This window comes from Toxorhynchites rutilus, chromosome 3 (genome assembly GCF_029784135.1).
Source record: "Toxorhynchites rutilus septentrionalis strain SRP chromosome 3, ASM2978413v1, whole genome shotgun sequence".
Taxonomy (NCBI): Eukaryota; Metazoa; Arthropoda; class Insecta; order Diptera; family Culicidae; genus Toxorhynchites; species Toxorhynchites rutilus.
In genome coordinates this window covers 68,415,358-68,436,121 of record NC_073746.1, presented here as the reverse complement: position 1 = coordinate 68,436,121, position 20,764 = coordinate 68,415,358, and the positions used below count along the sequence as shown (strand labels likewise).

Genomic DNA, 20,764 nt, shown 5'->3' with positions numbered 1-20,764 from the left:
CTTTCTGTCTTTCTGTCTTTCTGTCTTTCTGTCTTTCTGTCTTTCTGTCTTTCTGTCTTTCTGTCTTTCTGTCTTTCTGTCTTTCTGTCTTTCTGTCTTTCTGTCTTTCTGTCTTTCTGTCTTTCTATCTTTCTGTCTTTCTGTCTTTCTGTCTTTCTGTCTTTCTGTCTTTCTGTCTTTCTGTCTTTCTGTCTTTCTGTCTTTCTGTCTTTCTGTCTTTCTGTCTTTCTGTCTTTCTGTCTTTCTGTCTTTCTGTCTTTCTGTCTTTCTGTCTTTCTGTCTTTCTGTCTTTCTGTCTTTCTGTCTTTCTGTCTTTCTGTCTTTCTGTCTTTCTGTCTTTCTGTCTTTCTGTCTTTCTGTCTTTCTGTCTTTCTGTCTTTCTGTCTTTCTGTCTTTCTGTCTTTCTGTCTTTCTGTCTTTCTGTCTTTCTATCTTTCTGTCTTTCTGTCTTTCTATCTTTCTGTCTTTCTGTCTTTCTGTCTTTCTGTCTTTCTGTCTTTCTGTCTTTCTGTCTTTCTGTCTTTCTGATTCTTATGGAATCAGAAACTAATAAACCGATCGTCATGAAAATTGGTATATAGGGGTTTTTGGGGCCGGGAAAGGTTTTCGTGACAGTTTGAGACCCCTCCCCCCTTTCTAACGAAATTTGGTATGTGGAGGTTTTAGGCTGCAATAAATGATTTTATGGTGGTTAGATACCCCTCCCTCTTTCTTAGGGGGGGGGGGGGTCGGTCCGAAGCAAATGAAACCAAGTTAGGCATATAGAGGTTTGAGAGTGCAATAAATAATTCTATGGTGGTTAGACACTCCACCCCCCTCTTTAAGGTGGGGCTGCCATACAAATGAAACACAAATTTATGCATTACTCGAGAATTAATCAAGCAAATAGGACCAAATTTGACATGTAACGTAACGGAGAAACATGTTATTTGCAATTGGTTGAAAAATTTTGAACGAGAATTGTGTCCGAAAATAATTTGATATTATAATGTCGAGTTTTGATAGAAGTACTAGGAATTTTATAGTAAAAGGTAATTTTGAAGGGTAGATTAGAATATCAATCAATGAATAATTGTGCAATTGGACCCATGGACAGCGCTTAGTAAGAAAACGTGGATGTGGTAACGAAAAATAAACTTTGGGCGGGACGAAATTTGCCGGGTCAGCTAGTATCACAATAAAAAGCAAGTTTTAAATTTCGAAAAACGAGAACGTTATGTTAGGGGTGCCATGTTTTAGGCGTTAATAACTCTTTGTCGGCTGAACGGTATGATATGATAAACACTTTATTCACATAATCACTTTATTCGAAAGATAAGAAATGTACCCTAAAACTTGTTTCCATAGCCCAAAAAGTGCTTTAAAATTAATCTGTTGAGATAACAAAAATCTAATCTATGTAGGTATCTACAAAAAAAACGAAAGTACATCTCAGTCTTGATTGGTTAGCGGTTGATGCAAGTCGTCGGCTGGCAGCGAAAGCACAATAAAAATTGTGATCGCCCTGGCCAACCTCAGATTTTATATTGCTACCGTGTTGGACCGACGTGCAAAATTTTTCGTCTCAGGATCTCAGCATTCTCAAAATTTGCATTAGAAACGCATTGTGCAGAGCTTACGCAATGTCCAGAAGAAGACATGAATACTGAGTTCGCTACGTACATAGGTGATGAGGACACAAATCTCGTTCTCGTTCTCGGGAGATCAAGAATGAATCCTGTATCGATCGTCTCCATTAGCTTCTACAAAGACACGCCCATCGGACCGTTTCAGAACCACGAAAAGTTTTCCTTTTTTTTTTCTAAAATAATATCCTAAGCAACAAAAAAATCGAATTTATTTTTATTTTATTTTTTCAAACTCTCTCGACCTTTAGCTAGCTGGATGATACCGTTTTGACTCAAATTCCAAACACTTTAATTTTAAATGTGAAATGTAAATTTACAAAACTTTATTGTTATAAATAATTGAATAAAGGAAACTCTGACATTCTTTGGATATACAATTTCTTATAACATTATTTACAGGTATCGATACCACCTATAATTCATAATAATACGTATTTGCAAAAAAGTGACCTTCAAAACCATTAGTGAAATGTTTTTGTTAGCAGATTCTGTAAAGAAACAAGCATCGTTTTTTTTCAGATTTTGTAGTTGTTTTCCCTGTTTGGTTTGCTGTTTTCAGATGAAGCACTAGGAAAGGTAAGAATCCATTATAAATGGATGAACAAGTCATCATTGACTAAATAATACTTCGAGCACTAAATTAGCATTAACACGTTGAGCCCCGAATGTTTCTTGTTACACTTTCCATTCATCCCGCATCAAATAAGTTTGCACAAAATCAGAGTTGGTCCCAGCTCCCAAAGATACTTATTGTATAAATAGAAAATAATAGTCAGAAATTTGACTAGAAAGTATTCACATTTTTTGAAAAATCCGAAAACAAACCATATTTTTTTTTTATTTTCTTATTTTCTAACTGTCAGTCCCAGTTAGTTAGCGCTTTCCTACCAAAAAACTCAACATCGGCCTCTAAAGACCGACGCAGGGCTCAATGTGTTAAAATAGTGTTCGACGCATGATTAAAAATCCAAACAGTAGATGTTGAAAAACACAGTCCTGTTCTGGGACAACAATAAAGAAGGACCTAACACTATCTATCTATCTATATACCGTTCTGAATCATATTTCGGACGCTTAAGGCATATGATGCAGAAAACAGATCCAAGCTTTATGCACAGGTATTATTTGGTTGATATTTTCAATAAACTAGTTCAATATGCTTTTAAGTTTTTCACTTTGGTACCTATTTGGTTGAAAACATAAAAAACATCGAAAAAAAAGCTTTTCAAATGAAGCGAATAAGAATCAAACTTCGGACACTAAATCAAATTTCGGACAGATTGAATTCAATCTTTCGATACTTTATTCTGTAGTCCTAAATCGGACAATTCCTTTCTCGAGTTTTGCTCCTATCAACACATTCGGCGATCCATTTTTATTTATATAGTCTTCTATAGACGATAAAGAAGTGCGTTTTATCACATCAAAATCCATTTCCACTTTCGACCGAAGATCAATTTCGTTACCGCAAACATCAAATGGACCTACAACGCTTGTCAATATGTAATTGTACAACACATGCGAAATGAATTTTTCAAATTTTCCCATTTTCCAAAAGTTTTCAATTGTCATGTTTGGTTGAAATATGTGCATTATTGTTATGGGACCCCATCTCCTTTCCAGAAGAGGAAGGGATGCCATACCATCATAGAAACATCCTCGTACACAAAAACCCTCACATCCTCAATTTGGCTCCATTTGCTTGGTTATTTCTCTAGTTATACAGAAATTTGTCTTTCATTTGTATGACAGCTCCCTCTTAGAGAGAGGGGGAGTGTCTAACCACCGTAAAATCATTTATTGCACACTAAAACTTTCACGTGCCTAATTAGGTTTCATTTGCTAGATTAATTTTCGAGTAATGCAGAAATATTTGTTTTATAATATTTGTATGGCAGCCCCCTAAGAGAGGGGGGAGTAGTATCTAACCACAATAGAATCATTTAATGCACCCTAAAACCTCCACATGGCAAATTTAGCTTCATTTACTTGATTAACATTTATTGCACCCTAAAACCTCCACATGCCAAACTTTGTTACATTTGCTTGATTAATTCTCGAGTAATAAGATGATGAAGACCCACCTCATACCCCTACAAAGGTTTGAACAGGTCGATTTATCTTATAGATAGTATGTATGTTTGCATGAAATTTAAGAGACCAGCATTATAAAGCAAAAACAAAAACGAACTGACTCTGTTGCAGGCATGAATTTCTATTAATCGAACATTATAAATTGGCGAAAACCGTAAAAAAACAATGTTTCTATAACAATGTATGACAAAATCATAGCCTCAACTTCAGATCCAAAGCTTTCACAAGGCCTGTCAAGAAAATTTCCAACCCGGGAAGATCCTTGCCTGATTGGGAATTTAACCCAATATCTAAAAGTGTCAACTAAGAACATATTAGACATCTGCCACTATTCAGAAATACTCGATATCACCATCTTATGATAAGATAGTTTACGACAATTCTGAATGAGCTATCCCCATTCCAGTTTCCACTTCAGACCCCATATAAAATTTCATTGTGTATCAGTATTCTGCCAGTGTTCACTATTAACATAGTCCAGACCTACCAAACGCGCGCGAGGCTCAAACTTTCGTAGACAACGCTCGTTATTATTTTTTACAATATACATTAACAACAAAGAAGAAAAAACCATCATCATCATCAGTACGAACATGGTAGTTGTAGTTGTAAATGAATTTTGTAAATGTCAATCTCTTACAAACAGTTATTGCGATCGTTCAAAGTTTTACACAGGGAAGCGTATCAAGTCTACATCAATGGTATCCAGAATGGGATAAAGGAAAATCCGAAATCAACAACGGAATTCCGGAGGTTATAACCTATGGTAACCGATCTTCGACTTGCGGACAGGAGACAGTCGAGCTCTTTGCGGAATACTTCAAGAGCGTTTATCAGGACTACAACCCAAGTACAGTCAACAATTCGATCTTCATGACCGCTGACTTGTTGGAGTTATCGCATCGGGAAGTGAAACAAGGCTTGTCGGATCTAGACTCGGGTAAGTCAGCAGGACCAGACAGACTCCCCGCAAAATATTGAAAGGAATTCAAGGATGAACTTGTTGAACCCCTGACTACCTTATTCAATTCTTCACTTTCGTCCGGTTACTTCCCGCCGTTGTGGAAAATTTCCCATATTACTCCAATCCATAAGAAGGGCCCTCGCTCGGATGCTGAAAACTACCGGGGCGTTGCAATCCAGTCGGCGATGCCAAAATTATTCGAGCGGCTTGTTTATTCCCACCTTTACGAACGTATTGCCGACCGTGTTTCACCAACACAGCATGGTTTCTTGAAAGGAAAGTCAGTTGTCACGAACCTATGCGAGTTTTGCTCTACCGTCACGGACAGTATATCCAAAGGGTATCAGGTGGACTGTATTTATACAGATATGAGCAAGGCTTTCGATGTGGTAGGGATAAACAGCATAATGCGCGCAGTGGCTGATTTCGGCATTCACGGTAAAATGTTTGAATGGATTAGGACGTATCTGGAGAGCAGAACGCAATATGTGAAAGTACACAATAATTCATCTAGGGCATTTGGTGTCCACTCAGGAGTTCCACAAGGAAGTCATTTGGGGCCTATCCTGTTTGTCATGGTCATGAATAATCTTCCATCATTCTTGACCAACGCAGTAGTGCTTATTTACGCGGATGATGTAAAGATTTTCCAGCCAGCGAAACACATCGCTGACTGTCATCTGCTTCAGCAGGATTTGGGCAATTTTGAGAGGTTCGTCGAGAACAATGGATTGAGCGTAAACCCCAACAAATGCTCCGTTATGACCTTTACGAGGAGAGTTCAGCCAATAAGCTTCGACTATAGACTGGGAGGTTCGAATCTACAACAAGTAGAGAATGTTCGTGACTTAGGCGTGACGATGGATCGATCTCTTTCGTTCAATTGCCACATAGAGCGTATTGTCAAAGAAGCGCTGAAACTATTTGCACTCACTCGTCGATTCGGGCAGGACTTTACCGATCCGCACGCAATCCTGAAAATTTACACCTGCCTTGTACGATCCAAACTCGATTTTGCGAGTGTGGTGTGGCGACCGCAGTACGATCTACATATTCAAAGACTTGAAAATGTTCAAAAGAAGTTCTTGAAATTTGCGCTAAGAAATCTGGGATGGAGAGAAGAATCCCGGCCACCATATAAAGATCTCTGCTGTTTGGTAGATCTGGATACCATTAGCAGCAGGCACAAAATTACAGACGTAACTTTTTTTTGCAACGTACTGAACGGACGGATCAAAAGCCCGTGTCTCTACGACAGGATTCGTTTTAACACCAGCCCCGTTTCTCTTCGTCGACGGAGGATGTTTGACCCACCCCTGAGGAACAGAAATTACACCCAGCATGAACCGACAGCCAGATTTATGCGTGAGTTCAACGTGCTGCAAAATGTTGTTTCTGTAAATATGACATCAGAAGAAATTCGAAGAAGATTAAGATTATATTTTAGAGACCAACTGAATGTATAAGTTCTAAGTTTGTATGTTTTATGTTTTCTGTATTCACGTTTAATTTTAAGAAGGCTAACGGGCTTACAGCCTATAGTCCAAATAAACAAATTAAATTATAAACATAAATAAGTTATTAAGCAAAAATTTTATGGAAACCTGTTTACAAAACAGATTTTACGTGTGAAATACACATTTTCTTAAACTCTGCCATTGTTGCCGCACGTTTTATTTCTCTGGGCATCGAATTGAAAAAAATTTATACCTTTATACAACAACGAATTCTGTAACCTACTAAACATAAAGTTTGGTGTTCTTGCATCATTCGCGTTTCTAGTATTGTATCTAAGAACATCACTTCCTCTTTCAATTCGATCACACAAATATCGATGCAGCATACCGTTTAAAATTGTAAAGATGAACACCATTGTCAAATAATAAATTCTTTGCTTCACAGATAGCCACTGTAGCGCGTCCAACATCAAACTAGAGGAAGTGTATCTACTACATCTTAAAATCAAACGCATTACCTTATTTTGCAAACACTGCAATCTCGTTAATTGTGTATTGTTTGCAAGGAATAGGATCGACGAGCAAAAATCTATATGCGGTGAAATCAAAGATTTGTACAAATTAATTTTACTGCTTACTGTCAGCTTTTTCATCAAACGACACAAAACGCCATACTTCTTGGCAATCTTCTTGATGACATTGTTAATGTGAGACTTAAAAGTTAAATTGTCATCAATGATAACTCCTAAGTATTTTATATCTTTCACGCGTTCTAATGTCTCACCGTCTATTCCGAAATTAACATCAATACTGGAGTTTGCTGCAGAAATGAGCATGTATTTTGTTTTGCATTGCAACATTTAACTTTAATTGCTTAAATTTGAGCCATTTAGCCAGAGAATGCGAATCTTCGTCTATGTGCTCCGCGGTTTCTTTTATCTCCTTAGCTGCGATGAAGAGGACAGTATCATCCGCGAACAAATTAATGTCGCAATATCGTAAAACCCGTCGCATATCATTTATATATAAAATGAACAAAATGGGCCCTAAAACACTTCCCTGTGGCACCCCGAGTGAGTTACCAATCGGATCGGATAGGATCGGAAACAGAATCGTTGAAACGAGTCTTTTGAGTGCTGTCGCACAAATAGCTTTCAAACCATTTGTACGCCATTCCTACAATTCCAATGCGCTTTAATGTTTGTAACAACAAGGGCCTAGAAATTGTTTCAAAAGCGCGTTTAAGATCCAGAAATACCGCAAATAGAGTCTCTTTCGCCTCGATGTTCTCTTTCCATTTTGCTAACACCAGGTTCAGTGCGGTTTCACAAGAGTGTCCCTCTCGATATCCCAACTGTTCTGGTATTAGCAAATTGTTGTTATCTAGAAAATGAATCAGCTGACCTTTCACAACAAGTTCTAACAGTTTTTCTAATGTGTGCAACATGTTAATAGGGCGGTACTCTTCGGCTTTATCCGTCCCATTAACTTTGGGGATTGGAATCACAAGGAATTCCTTCCAAACCTTTGGCACGTGCCCAGTTCGTAGAGATTCATTTATCAGGTCAAGCCGATCGTGTCCAATGACATGAAAACAATCTTGAATCACTTTTGCGTTGGCATTATCAGTACCAGCCGATTTTTTCAATGAAAAACAAATACCTTTCAAATCCGCAAAAGTGATAGGTGAAAAACAATCTAATGCAGAAATTTGTTTTTCATTTGTATGGCAGCTCCTCCTTAGAGAGGAGGGTGGAGTGTCTAAACACCGTAAAACATTTATTACACCCTAAAACATCCATATGCTTAATTTGGTTTCATTTGCTTGCTCTAATTAAAGTAATGTAGAAATTTGTGTTTCATTTGTATGGCAGCCACCCCTTAGAGAGGCGGGAGGAGTCTCGAACTATCATAAGAACCTTCCCCGACCCCAAAAACCTCTACATACCAATATTCATGTCGATCGGTTCAGTAGTTTCCGTAGTTTCAGACAGACAGACAGGCAGACAGACAGAAATCCATTTTTCTATATATAGAAGAAGATAAGCCGGTTTCAGAGATACATACCTAGTACTACAGACAGTTAGTTTCTTAAGTTCCAATATGTTAATGAAATGAAATAAATAAATATGAAAGAACCATCAACAAATGAACTATAATTATAAGAAAAGTCTCTACAACTCAGCTTCCAAAGGCGAAAAACGGTACTGATCTGGTGTTTCAAATCTTGCTAATCCATTCAGATAATCTATATAAAAGCAGTTAACAGATTTCACCTGAAAAACCAAAAAATACTTCCACAGTTTTTGTTAACATCGAAACGTGCCCCTTGTGACTCACATTTTCGCGCACCAATCGCGTGTTTGACTTCTCTTGAATCTATTTTCCCTCCTCCGCTCCCAGCGTACTGCTCGGGCACATTTTCAATGAATTAAGCCATCATTAATTCCTGATTGAGCCCGTTTTCGCAAACAAATTATCGGACAAAATCCCTCCGCAGCGATCGATCTGCTCTCGCGAGAGATCATCAAAGTGCCGTTCCAACAAATTAAACCCTCCCCCGCGCTGGTGATGTCGCTCTCGAAGCAAGTCAACCGATTGCTCTAAAGTCACATAAAGCACAACCATCCGATAAAGTTTCGAAGATTAGCTGGGCCAAATCCTGACCTAAAAGAGGGTGATAATGTGAATAATAATAAGCCAGTTAGGGCTGCGGAAAATCGTTTCGAAAGCTGGTGGGAAGGGGACCAAGGGATCGCGCGGCCACGACGAAAGTGCCAACAGGAGACAGATTTGTTCACGCCTTACGACTCGCTCCTCACCATCGGTGGAGCTTGTAGAAGCCAGGAAAAAAACACATCATCGACTTGGTTGTGCAGGGAATCATTAAGATTACTTGAGGCAACGCTTTCCGTTATTAGCATGTTTATAACAAGATATACAATTTATTTCCAACGGTTTGAAAGGGAAATTATCCTTGGCGAGTTTGGGATTTCGGTTCGGCTCGAGGTTTCCCCCCCTATTTCGGGCTCTCTTTCCCCATGGGGATTTGCAGCTGAAATTGGCCGTGATAAGTTCGGCGCGGTCTCTCTCTCTCTCTCTCTCTCTCTCTCTCTCTCCGGGTGGCTGTCAGCAGCGGGAAAGGATATTTGCTCGCGCCCAATTCTGTCGTGAAGAAAAATGACAAACGAAAATAATGGGCTTTTCAACGAGCACCGAAACCGGGGCAAAGGCGTGGAAAGCGCCAAGAAAACGACTGTTGGAGTTGGTATAAAAATTAAATCTTATGGTTATTTGCTGCTTTGATAAGAAAGGCATAAAATTTTATTCAGTCTGTTAAGCATTTTATAATGGAAATTTATACCAATCGCTGCATAGGGATGGAGCTTTTTTTCCGTCTTCTGGTGCTCCGTTCGATAATGGTTCGAGATGCGTATGGCACGGGACGGATTAGTCAATAATTGTTCGTGAGCATTGATTTTTATCCCCGGAAGAATGCGACCGTTTATCGGGCCGAGAACCAGAACCGGTGTTCGGTGATTTGCCGCAAGACAAAGTTTTTTCGCTCCCTAAATCGCAGCGATGTCTTTCTCCGTGATGAAACTGTGCGGAAAAGACAAAAAGCTCATCAAATCCCAAAATCCCGGTGCAAACAAACAAAGTAATAAACGAACGAGGACGCGTTGGTGTGACCGAGAGAAGCCGTTTTTAGTTTTCGTGGCTTTCCGCAGGAGGGAGAAAACAGAATTGTTGGAAATTTGATCTTGCCAATTCGATTGGCTACGGTGGCTGGGTGGAAAATTTGTTCGAACTCGTAATCGCCCCCTTCGTTCATGTTCGGCGGAAAGGGAAGGCGAGTGGAAAAGAGAATCCCAACTGTTCGAATTCGTGGCACAAATACTCCTTAGCGGATTTAGGACAAAGGATTGAACTAAATCTGGCACATCTTGAATGAGAGGCACGAAGCAGGAGCGAGAAAAAAAAACATACAAAGACTCAACAAATGTTCGCTTTCTGTGGGGAGGAAACTATTTTCCGAAATAGACATAAAATTTTCCTATCCATGTAGCAAAGTTGTGAAGTTTTATGACACATCCGGCGGCAGCGTGAGCAGCCTGCGGCGGGGAGATCCTAAGGGCTAAACTCTTGCAGAAAGTCCTTTCCTCCTCCCTTTTGCCAGGGATTGTTGGTTTACTTCTTGTTTTCGAGGATTTACTTGGCTTTGTTCTCGGCTCCATCGCTCACCCACCGCCAGAAAGTCGGGAAGAATTTGGAAAATGTTGACATCTCCTGGCAGTTTTAGTTCACATCCGCACTTTTCTCCTGGCCGGAGTGTATCTCTGTCGTTGAGATTCCTGCCAGCTCGCATGCAGTCACGAACTGTTAACTTCGGGAATGATTAGAAAAGTTTGATGGACTAAGAGCATGCTGCTAGTGTGTTACAGAAATATTTAAAGCACAGTAACCGTCATCGGACGTGTTCAAGATAGCAATCGCATTGTTTATTCCTGAGTACAGAATACGTCAATAGAAAAAAGTCTAAAATTAATTCCTTCTTGGTTTTAAGATATTTTGTCATTCTTTTTTTTTTTGACGTAAAACTACGTCTTTCATTAAGGTTGCCAAATCAGAAAACAGGTCAAGTTTTTATAAAATAAAGTTAACGTTAATAAATATTTTTGCCGCGAACAGATTTTGACGATTTACATACCAAGAGAATCGAAAATTCCCTAAGATTTGTTTTTCATGCTATATATTACAATCCTCCGATTTAAATTGATGAAAACTGAAAAGCATTTCCATTTTCCCATGCATTGTTTCTGCTCATTTGTGAGTTTCCCTACCCATGCCATCAATAACGAGCAACTTATCGGCGATCAACGAAGGGGAATGATTTAAAGTCTCCGTGAACAAAGACAAGAGGGAGAAGAAGAGCGAAGGGGAATATTTGCCTAGAGCATAAATATTGGATCTCGCTGAGGCAAACTTTCAATCTCGTTTTTTACTCGAAGCAATGAACATCGTTTGTTTGGTTTGCGTCATCATATGTCTTCGTTTTGAATTGAGTTGTGGACGTGACCAAATTACTCACTCTCTGATGTATCTGGCATTGCAATCATTACATTGATTGGTGGTGTAAATTAAACAGCCGCGCACATATTCAAACTTTTGACGTAGAACTACGTCTTTCAATAAGGGTGCCAAATCACAAAACAGGTCACGTTATACGTTAATAACTATTTTTGCCACGAAAGGATTTTGGCGATTTACATACCAAACGAATTCCCTAAGATTTGTTTGATATGCTATACATTACAATCCCATAATCTGTATATGGTTTAAATTGATGAAAATTGGAAACATTTCCATTTCTTCATACATTTGTGTGCTTTCCCCAACAGAGCTGTCAATAACGAGCAACTTATCGACGAGAGATCGAATGCTTTTCTCAAGGCAATGGTGGAGGAGTAATATAATGGATAAAGTAAAGTTTTCCAATGGCCTTTTTGAAGGTTAGAGACGAAGAACTGAAGAAGTTTAAAATCTCACTCGCTGATGTCTCTGGCATTGCAATCATTGCATCAAACTGACACCATTGCATTAAGGTTTTGAGCTACACAATTGTGAGGGGAATCATCAAGTCAGGCTATCGTCAGCTCACCAAGAAAATAAATGTTCTAGAATTTGGTCAGTGATTTGGTTTCGCATAACGATAGGAAAACTCTCTCCCAAAAGGATGACAGCTAAGCTAATCTAGACTGGCAATATTAACAGAAAGAGCTTCTGTTGAGAAGAGCGCAAGTCGGAGATAAGTGAGTGTATATTTGGTTGCTTCAAGCCATCGATATATGGATATTTGTGTGCGTACGTGTGTGCTTCATAACCCGTACGTAAAAATAGTGCATCTTCGCTACGCTGAAACCCCATTTGTATCTGCTCCCGTGTGCATTGGCCCTGTAACGATGCAACATTCGCCTTATTTTTTATGTTATGTATTGTTTGGTGTTGCAAATTATGCTGTCGCAATGATAAATATAAACAAGGAGGGAAGATAGCGGAACGGAAATAGTTACGCTAGGTATTAGTAATGAACCGTTGCTGAGGAAAATATTCAGCCTTTTTCCAAGCAGTTAACATTGTTTGTTTTCTGAGATCAATGCCTTGAACTGACGCTATGGTGAAGCAGGTGTTAAGGTTGTGCACCAAAAAGTTATTTGGGGAATACCAAGTGTTGCAATAAGTTATATTAAGTAATTAATTTATTTGGGTTCGCGTACCAGTCGCAAAACTGCTTTCAACTAAGATTGTATTTGCACTAATCTTGATCATAATGAAGCAGTGTTAATCTTTTCGGGGTTGTTGAGATTAACAGATAGAGTTTATTTCGTTTACTAAGGAACCAAGAAAGTAAATGTCGTTCTGAAATGTAGTATGTGTTTTGGTTTCACTTGCCAGTAGCAAAACTTTCTCCACTAAGTATGACAGCTGCGCTTATCTCGAGCATGTACTGTTCTGCGAGCATGAATCATCAAACAATTCTATGATTCAAACAATTTGATTGTACAATAAAAAACATTTCAGGGCGACAGTTTGGTAGAATGGTTATTCAAAAATTTTCGTAGCATTATGAAATAATATCCGCAGCTATAAACAAGCGACTTGAATTAAACTACAGCGTAGTTCTGCGTCAACAATGCGGTCGTGTCTTGAACACAACCTCCTATTTTTTTTTTTATTCGAAGCAGTAAACTTCGCTTGTTTTCCGTCATTGAAGGGCTTCGTTGGTGCCTTTCACATTGCATCAATGCATCGAACTAACGCTATGGCGGAGCAGACGATAAGGTTGTGCGCCACATAATTATTTGAGGGACATCAAGCTAAACCATAACGAATGTCGTGCTGGAGTGTTGTGAGTTGTTTGGGATCGCGTGCTAATCGCAAAACTGCCTTCAACAAGGATGGTATTTGCGTAAATCTCCCTGATCACAATGAAGCAATACAACTCTTTTCGAGGTTATTGAGATGACCAGACAGAATTTATTTCGTTTATTTAGTCACCAAGAAAGTAAATGTCGTTCTAGAAATTTTTATGTGATTGGGTTTCGCTTGGCAGTAGCAAAACTTTCTCCACTAAGGATAACAGCTGCGCTTATCTCGAGCATTCTAAAATAATATCCGAAGTTATTAACAAGCGACTTGAACAGAACAACAGCGTAGTTCTACGCCAACAATGTGATCTTGTCTTGGGCACAAACGTTAATCATCTTTTTCTTTTTGAATAGGTAGGGTAGGGCGGGGCTAGTTGGTCATAGGGGAAATTGCGTCCAAAAAATTAGCGATCTATGGATGAAAAATAGCGATTTGCTGATGCAATAAAATAAGCAAATTAGAAAAACATTTTATTAAGTAGGCTTAAAAATACGAACATGATACCGATTTTTCCAAAAATTATTCACATTTGCGCATTATAAAATAAGTTCTGAAAATGGTTAATAATCATGGAAAAAATCGGTTCTAACGTAAAACAAAAGTTTATTGTATGTACTAGTTTGCAATGTTAATGTACACTGATTTTAAAATTATTTTTATTGAATTTTCATGAATATTGAGGGCCTAGTTGGTCACACAAATTGCTCGTTTGAGAGCAACGCACATACAATTTTCAGGTATGCCGCGTTTCATTACGCAAGCTATAAATTAATATAGAAAGTATATGTTTTACTGCTAAACCTTGTGTATTTGAAACGAGACAACCTGTCCTGAGACAACTAACCACCGCACAAACCACAAATTTTACAGCAAAAAATATAAATATGACAATTATATGGCAAATTGTCATATTTATATTTTTTGCTGTAAAATTTTCATTAAATATAATAAACGCTACCATTGAATATCAGAACTCACAATAATGCATCGAGTAATGTAGCATACCTGGGGGTTATTTCAATATACTTTTAGGTGAACGGTACAAATGTCATCAAAACAAATGCAAGCAAGAAACCGGCTGTGCGCCGCAGGGATTCCAGGCGATTTTTTTCAAATGTCTTCACATGGTACGAGAAAATGTCTTGAGATGTCTTCACCATAATATCGGAGTAAAATTCTTCAAACAAAAACGGAACTGTGATAACTCTATTTGTTTATTTCAGCTTTGAAGTTTTGGTTGTAACTCAAACCGTAGCCGTAAAACTAATTGTTGAAAAGGTACGTAACCGGGAAACCTTCGATTTGTGAAGTAATCGTTTGAAAGATCTAGGTTAATCTATTGTATACTATAGGCCCAAAATTATAGAAATGCAATTTCACAATCATTCGAATTTTCGAGCGCAAATGAACTCATATCTCCTCCAGGTTGAATGTAGGGCTTGAAGTATTGGCTAGAATTAGACTTGGGTTTGCTCAGCTGCTAGAGCTCGGAAACGATCGCAGTTGCAGGTCGTGGTCGGCAATCTGATAAAGCGGGATTCCCCTTGTAAATTCTTGGCTAATACTAACATAGGTATTGGGTTCAATTCCCGATCATACTGAAATCTTTTCACGTATTTCATAATGTCTTCAAAATGTGTTCACAAAATCAAATGTCTTCAAACCTGGCATCTCTGGTGCGCCGCAAAGTGGAAGAGAGATTAAATGGGTGGAAAAGATTGCCTGACAATTTCCAATAACGATAAGAATTTGAAATTTTCATTAAATTCTTTTTTTTTAAATTGACTACATAATATTAGTTAACTGTTTTTGTTTTGATTTAATTAATTAATTTATTATGAAGAAAACTTCTTATGGAAAAACTTTTATTATTTGCTCAAAAAAGCGTGCCCATTATTGACCAAATTACCCCGTTTGTGGGGTTAGTTGGTCAATTTTTTCTGAAATATAAAGACATTAAATAAAAGAAAAATGTCAAATAAATGATTCTCTGGTTATTTTAAATTGAAAGGGTAATAGGTAAGCTTCATTGTGGTACTTGAAATTCTAACGCAAAACTTCGTACCACAAAGTTATAGCCAAATTTATTCGAAAATGACCAATTAGCCCCGCCCTACCCGACTTGTTAATCATTAGTTTTAAGCATCGCCCAACATCATTTACAGTATTCCATTGCAATCTATTTTGTTAAAATGATGATGATGGTCCCGCCTCCTTCCCCTACAGAGGTTTGAGCAAGACGAGTTATCTAAAAGATAATTTATTTTTTTTCAACATTGAAATCAGTTTAGCAAACATGAAAAACGAACTGATTTTATTTACAGATGTAAGTTCAAAAAATTGCAATGTCCAAAAAAGCCAATACTCAGTCATGTCCGCCACAGAGCCGATATGGTCCCGACGAGGCCCTTGCAGCCAAGTGGTCCACCAGAGCACAAGTCCAACCGCCAGTCTTGTTTTAGATTGACTGTGAATACCCTCATTCAGAGAAATCGATAAAATTTCCTTTACGAAAAATTCCTAGACCGGCACTTTCAAAAACTTTCAATTTAATATCCTTTATATCTGTGTCTCGCGCGCGACGCTCAAACTTTTGTAGACTACTTTTATTTTTTTTTTAAACTAATACAACTATAAGAACGACAAAATAAAAATAAAAATAGTCCATCATCACCAAGATCATGACAGACATAATAGAGATCAATACAAATTTAAAAAAAGATGATTTAAAAAAAATTAAATGATCTACATAATATAAAAAAAAACTTCGTCAGATTCATTGAAAATATTGAAAACAAACTGCAAAAAAATTGTCCACATTAAATTATCCGTTCGTATAAAACTTCGTCAGTAAAGATCTTCGTCATAAAAATATAAACAAAAACTCGTTCAGCTGTTAAGAGAACACAGAACAAGTGATCAATAGTTGGCAACATGCCTGAGAACCGAGCCGATGGCCGAGCTTTGATCATTTGAAATCTTTCATTTATTCTTCACATGTCCAATTTTCATTTTGTATCCTGTTTACATGCTGAAAATTTATCAAACAAAATACCGAAAACACCGGGAGATTTTCACGTCTAGAAGATACGTCGAAGCTCAATGACATAACGCGTGTGTCCAACAGCTGCGTATATGAAAACGACGAATAGTTACTAATATTAGAATGAAACGAAACTTTCTTTATCACTTTCCAATTGTTTAAAAATATATTAGGCTGTTTAATTTTTTACTGGAGGCAGAAGAACAGTTATTTTCTCCATTTTTCCATCTTTAGGGGTGTTGTGTTGAGAAATGTGAATATCTTGATAATTGTTTTGTTTTTTTTGAGTATATATAAGATAATAAAAAATATACACATCTCCCCGACGGGGAATTGAACCCCGGTCTCCCGCGTGACAGGCGGGGATACTGACCACTATACTATCGAGGAATGGATGTGCATTATACTAGAAAAACTGAATGTATGATTATAAAATGTTAAGTTACATGATTTTAAAATTAAGTTAAACGGCCCATGACGTTCAATATTATGGCGCAATATTTCGGTTTGTGCAATATAGGGTAAATGATATTGGTTTGTCCGATTTAGGGTGTTTTTATACAACTAGTAAATGTAAATCGATTTTTCTTCATGAAAATCACATATAATCGATACGAGTAGGGTTTGTTGAAAAGCCCCAAGTCTCTTGTTGCTAATACTACCATAAGGCGTTGAAAATATTGAAATTTTTATGTTTTTTAACGATTTTCCTCAAAGAGGAATTATGACCATGGTTTGACACCCTCTGATCATGGTTTGTCCAAAAAATGACCATCTCTAGTAGATATTGCATTTATCATTGCTTGAGTTTACTGTCATCATATTGATCCATTCATAATCTAGGCTTACTTCAGAATATTGCATTCTCTTGGGTATTTGAAAAGTGTTCTCCTCAACACACTCAGCACAGAGAAACTTTATTTCTGCTATGCGCGAAAGACACAATAAACAAACTGCAGCGCGCCAAGCGGTTGCCATAGAAATCGTGTGGACAAAACAACATTATTGAATTAGACAACTCATGATCAGAATTGAGTTCATCAAAATGCGTTAATTTAATGGTTTAGCTATGTAAATCTGATACAAATGGTGTGCAAGAATGATGTTTACAATATTTGTAAGTGTTATAAACCAGAAAAGGTCTGAATACGTGCGAAATAATCATCTGGTGATCGATTAAAAGGGGCGCATTGACACCAATAGATGGTGTATTTTATAATCCTTTAAAACATGTAATTCCATAAAAATATACTATAAAAATACTTCATGAAGAAGACAATTTTATTTATATGTTTTGAAACATTCGAATACCTTATTTGACGAAGGTGTGCTGAATTAGAGCATTCAAAAAAGTGGGCAAACCATAATATTTTTTTTTAGACTGAACAAACCAAAATTTTTTACTTTAATTGATAATCTAGGGGCAATATTGAAGGGGACTTTGGTTCCCCAAAGATTAGTTTTTTCTTTAGTAACCTAAAAATCTTTTTTTTTCTTTTTTTCCCGTTAGGTTATCGAGTTGTATTTCAAATCCTGTATAAAAGCAGATTCGTAGTATTCTATTAATAATTCATCTATTGTTTTGTATCAAAACAGAAAATATAAAATCAAACAATCGTCTTAAATTTACAAACAGTCTCTATAGCATTAATATTCCAAATTATTTTGTGACTTTAGTGACCCCACTCCGCCCTTCACGTTATAAAATAGACTCCGTACTGCGACTCCGTAGTATTCTACTAAATTGCCTGGAAAGTTGTGTCGTTTTTATGTCGAAAAATTGAACAGATTCCTCATGATAGATTAAGAACGTACTACTAACTTACTAAAGTCGGACTCGATTTTATACATTTCAAATAATAATAATAATAATTTTTGTATTTCAAACATGACTTATTACAAAAAAAAAAAAGTAATACTTCAGCGTTGTGGTAAAAGTGAAATGGCTATTATGGAGTGATGTAAAAATCTTGATTTTCAAGATTATAATTGAAGGCTTATCTTTTTTTCCATTATATTACAGCGAAATTAAAAAAAAATGTAGTGGTTGGATATTTGAGAACAAATTCTAGAGCAGCAAGGGAGCTTCTTTCGGTTGATAGATGACTAAATTTATTGTGCATTTTCAAAATGAAATCTCTATATATATAAACTCGAAAAGTGCGGATCCGATTGAGCTCAAACTATGATACAATATTCAAAACAACCAAACACATCTAGGATTGTTGTTACAACATAAAAAAAAACGAAAAATTAAACTCAACCATGCAACCACAATGTGCCACAGCAAAGCATGGCAGGGTACAGCTAGGTAATAATAAAACCTTAAAAACAGCTAACTTTGAAATTTTTTACTTCACAAATGTTATTTGAATCCACTAATTCAGATATTTTGCAACCGTATCTTGTGTTAAATTTCTGCGTCTTTCAAATGGAAGAATTGTCCTATGTAGTGTACTTCTTGAAATAAAGCCAGTTTAAAGCAAAGGCCGAAAAATATAAATAAAAGTTCAATAACTCTGTTATTTATACATCAGCAAGCCGTAGAATAAAGGTGACGTATAATTTTCATCATAACGATTATTACAGATTTTCTTTGTCATTTTTTTTTTTTTGTGTAAGCCATTTCAGTGTTAAGAAGTTTATTTCCGGAAGAAATAGTGAAGAAATTTGAGCCAATTGTCAAGCGAATGGAATTCCCTGAACGGAATATACAAATTTTCCATTTAGAAGTATTTTTCGGTGTGTGAAGCTTTCCGCTGCATTGAACCTTGGAACAGGATTTCTGAAGATCTCTTACCACTGGACAATGTAAAACAGCTAAGTTTTTGTGTTGTGTTATTTTATTATTATTACTATTATTATAATTTTTTCTTTAAATCTTTTTTTTATAATATGTATATATTTTCTTTTTGTATATACAAATATAATTGGTTCATTTTCTGTGAGTGTAAGGCATTTTATACTCTTTCTGTTCTCAATTTCGTTACGCAAATTTTTCTAAATGGAGGGAAACGAGCACTCCGATGTTGATATGAGCGTCGTAGATTCTCCTAGTAACGGTTTTTCTGAAGTTCGTCAGTTAAAGAAAAGAAAAAAACCAATTACAGTCAAATTCGACACCCATCCTAACGAACAATTCGACACAACCAACAAATTATCCTGTTTCACTCAGTTCGGTTCAAAATCCAATTAACTCTCCTCAACATCCAATCATTGAGAATTTTTCTCCCAAGAATCATTCTCGAATTCGACAATACCAGAACGTTTCGGGGTCATCGAAAAAACGTTGGGTGGTATTCTTCCGTCCCAAAGGAAAACCTTTAAGAGTGACTCAAATTTGTAAAGACCTGAAGTCTAAGTATTCAAGTTCAATTCAAATAACAAAAGTGAATAAAGACAAACTTCGTGTTGTGTTCTCGGATTGCAAATACGCTAACGCGGTTGTTAATAGTTCTTTGTTCACTGATGAATATCGAGTTTATATTCCGGCACACAACGTTGAAATCGATGGTGTGGTTTCGGAAAAGCCTCTCCAACTAGAAGATTTCGAAAAAGCATTCCATCTGCATGACATAAAACTTCCTCATGTGAAAAATTTTGGAGGTGAGATCCCTGAATTCATTTATTATTGATGGCAACGTAACGAAATATTTCCCGTCTGGCTCTTTTAGAATCTCCTTTGAGGGCACAGCTCTTCCAAATTATGTGCTCATTGATAAACTTCGTCTTCCAGTTCGATTCTTTACTCCCAAAATAATGACATGTGTAAACGTGAAGAAGGAACTTACGCCATTCAGTGGCGTCGACTTTCGGATTTGGTAAATTAATAAACACAAACGCTTATTCGTACAAGCGTCGCCTCTCTACTGTATACTGTCAACTGACATCTGTATTCAAAGAAAAGACTCTCGGGGCTTAAATACTAGTTTACAAAAATAGGCTTAAACTCTACACAGAATATTTACAAATTATGCTGGGCGGAGCATCGCACCAGCAGTTAGAGTGGGCTGTGATGGCCTTGGTCAGACGCGTTCTTCGGAGAGAGAGAGAAAGCACTTCTTTGTGGGTCAAAGTAAATAGGAAAAGAAAGTGCTGAAACATGTGTGCCGGATGCGCGCCACATGTTTGGTTAAATTTCTGCTGCTAGCTAAACTCGCAGCGGGGCGGAAGGAAGACAAACTCGCCGCTGCCCTTGGTGCGCGTCGAGTTATACAATCATAAATAGTAAACGAAATAGTATAAGTGATGAGTTGGGTTTAAGCGTGATCATATTACACCTTTCCCCTTTCGGAGAATGACGTAACATTGAGAAGTCATTCAAGTTAAATTAGGTGGAAAGATTCGTCTGACCTTACAATTTTAGTGTTTATTCAATGTTTGTGATATGTACATTTTTCGTGTATTCAGGTAAAAATTAAGTTTGTTTATAAAGATTATCCTTATAATATGATTATACGGGTTGTCTTCGTTGGGTGTTCTATTTGCTTATAAATATATTTATTTTTTATATTTGTTTAATATATACATTTTACATTTGATAATAACTGTCGGAAGGATTAACTGCTAACTAGGTATCCCTTTCCCCTTAGGGTAGGGTTGCTCATATGGTATTATTCTGTTTTTATGTACAGTCTGGACTTTATTG

General features: G+C 37.1%; 1 non-coding gene across 1 annotated transcript; it reads right to left on the bottom strand.

Moving 5' to 3' along the window:
• Positions 1-16,434: 16,434 nt before the first annotated feature.
• On the bottom strand, positions 16,435-16,506 carry Trnad-guc (transfer RNA aspartic acid (anticodon GUC)). Its single transcript has one exon. It is a non-coding gene; the product is annotated as a tRNA-Asp (tRNA).
• Positions 16,507-20,764: the final 4,258 nt, after the last annotated feature.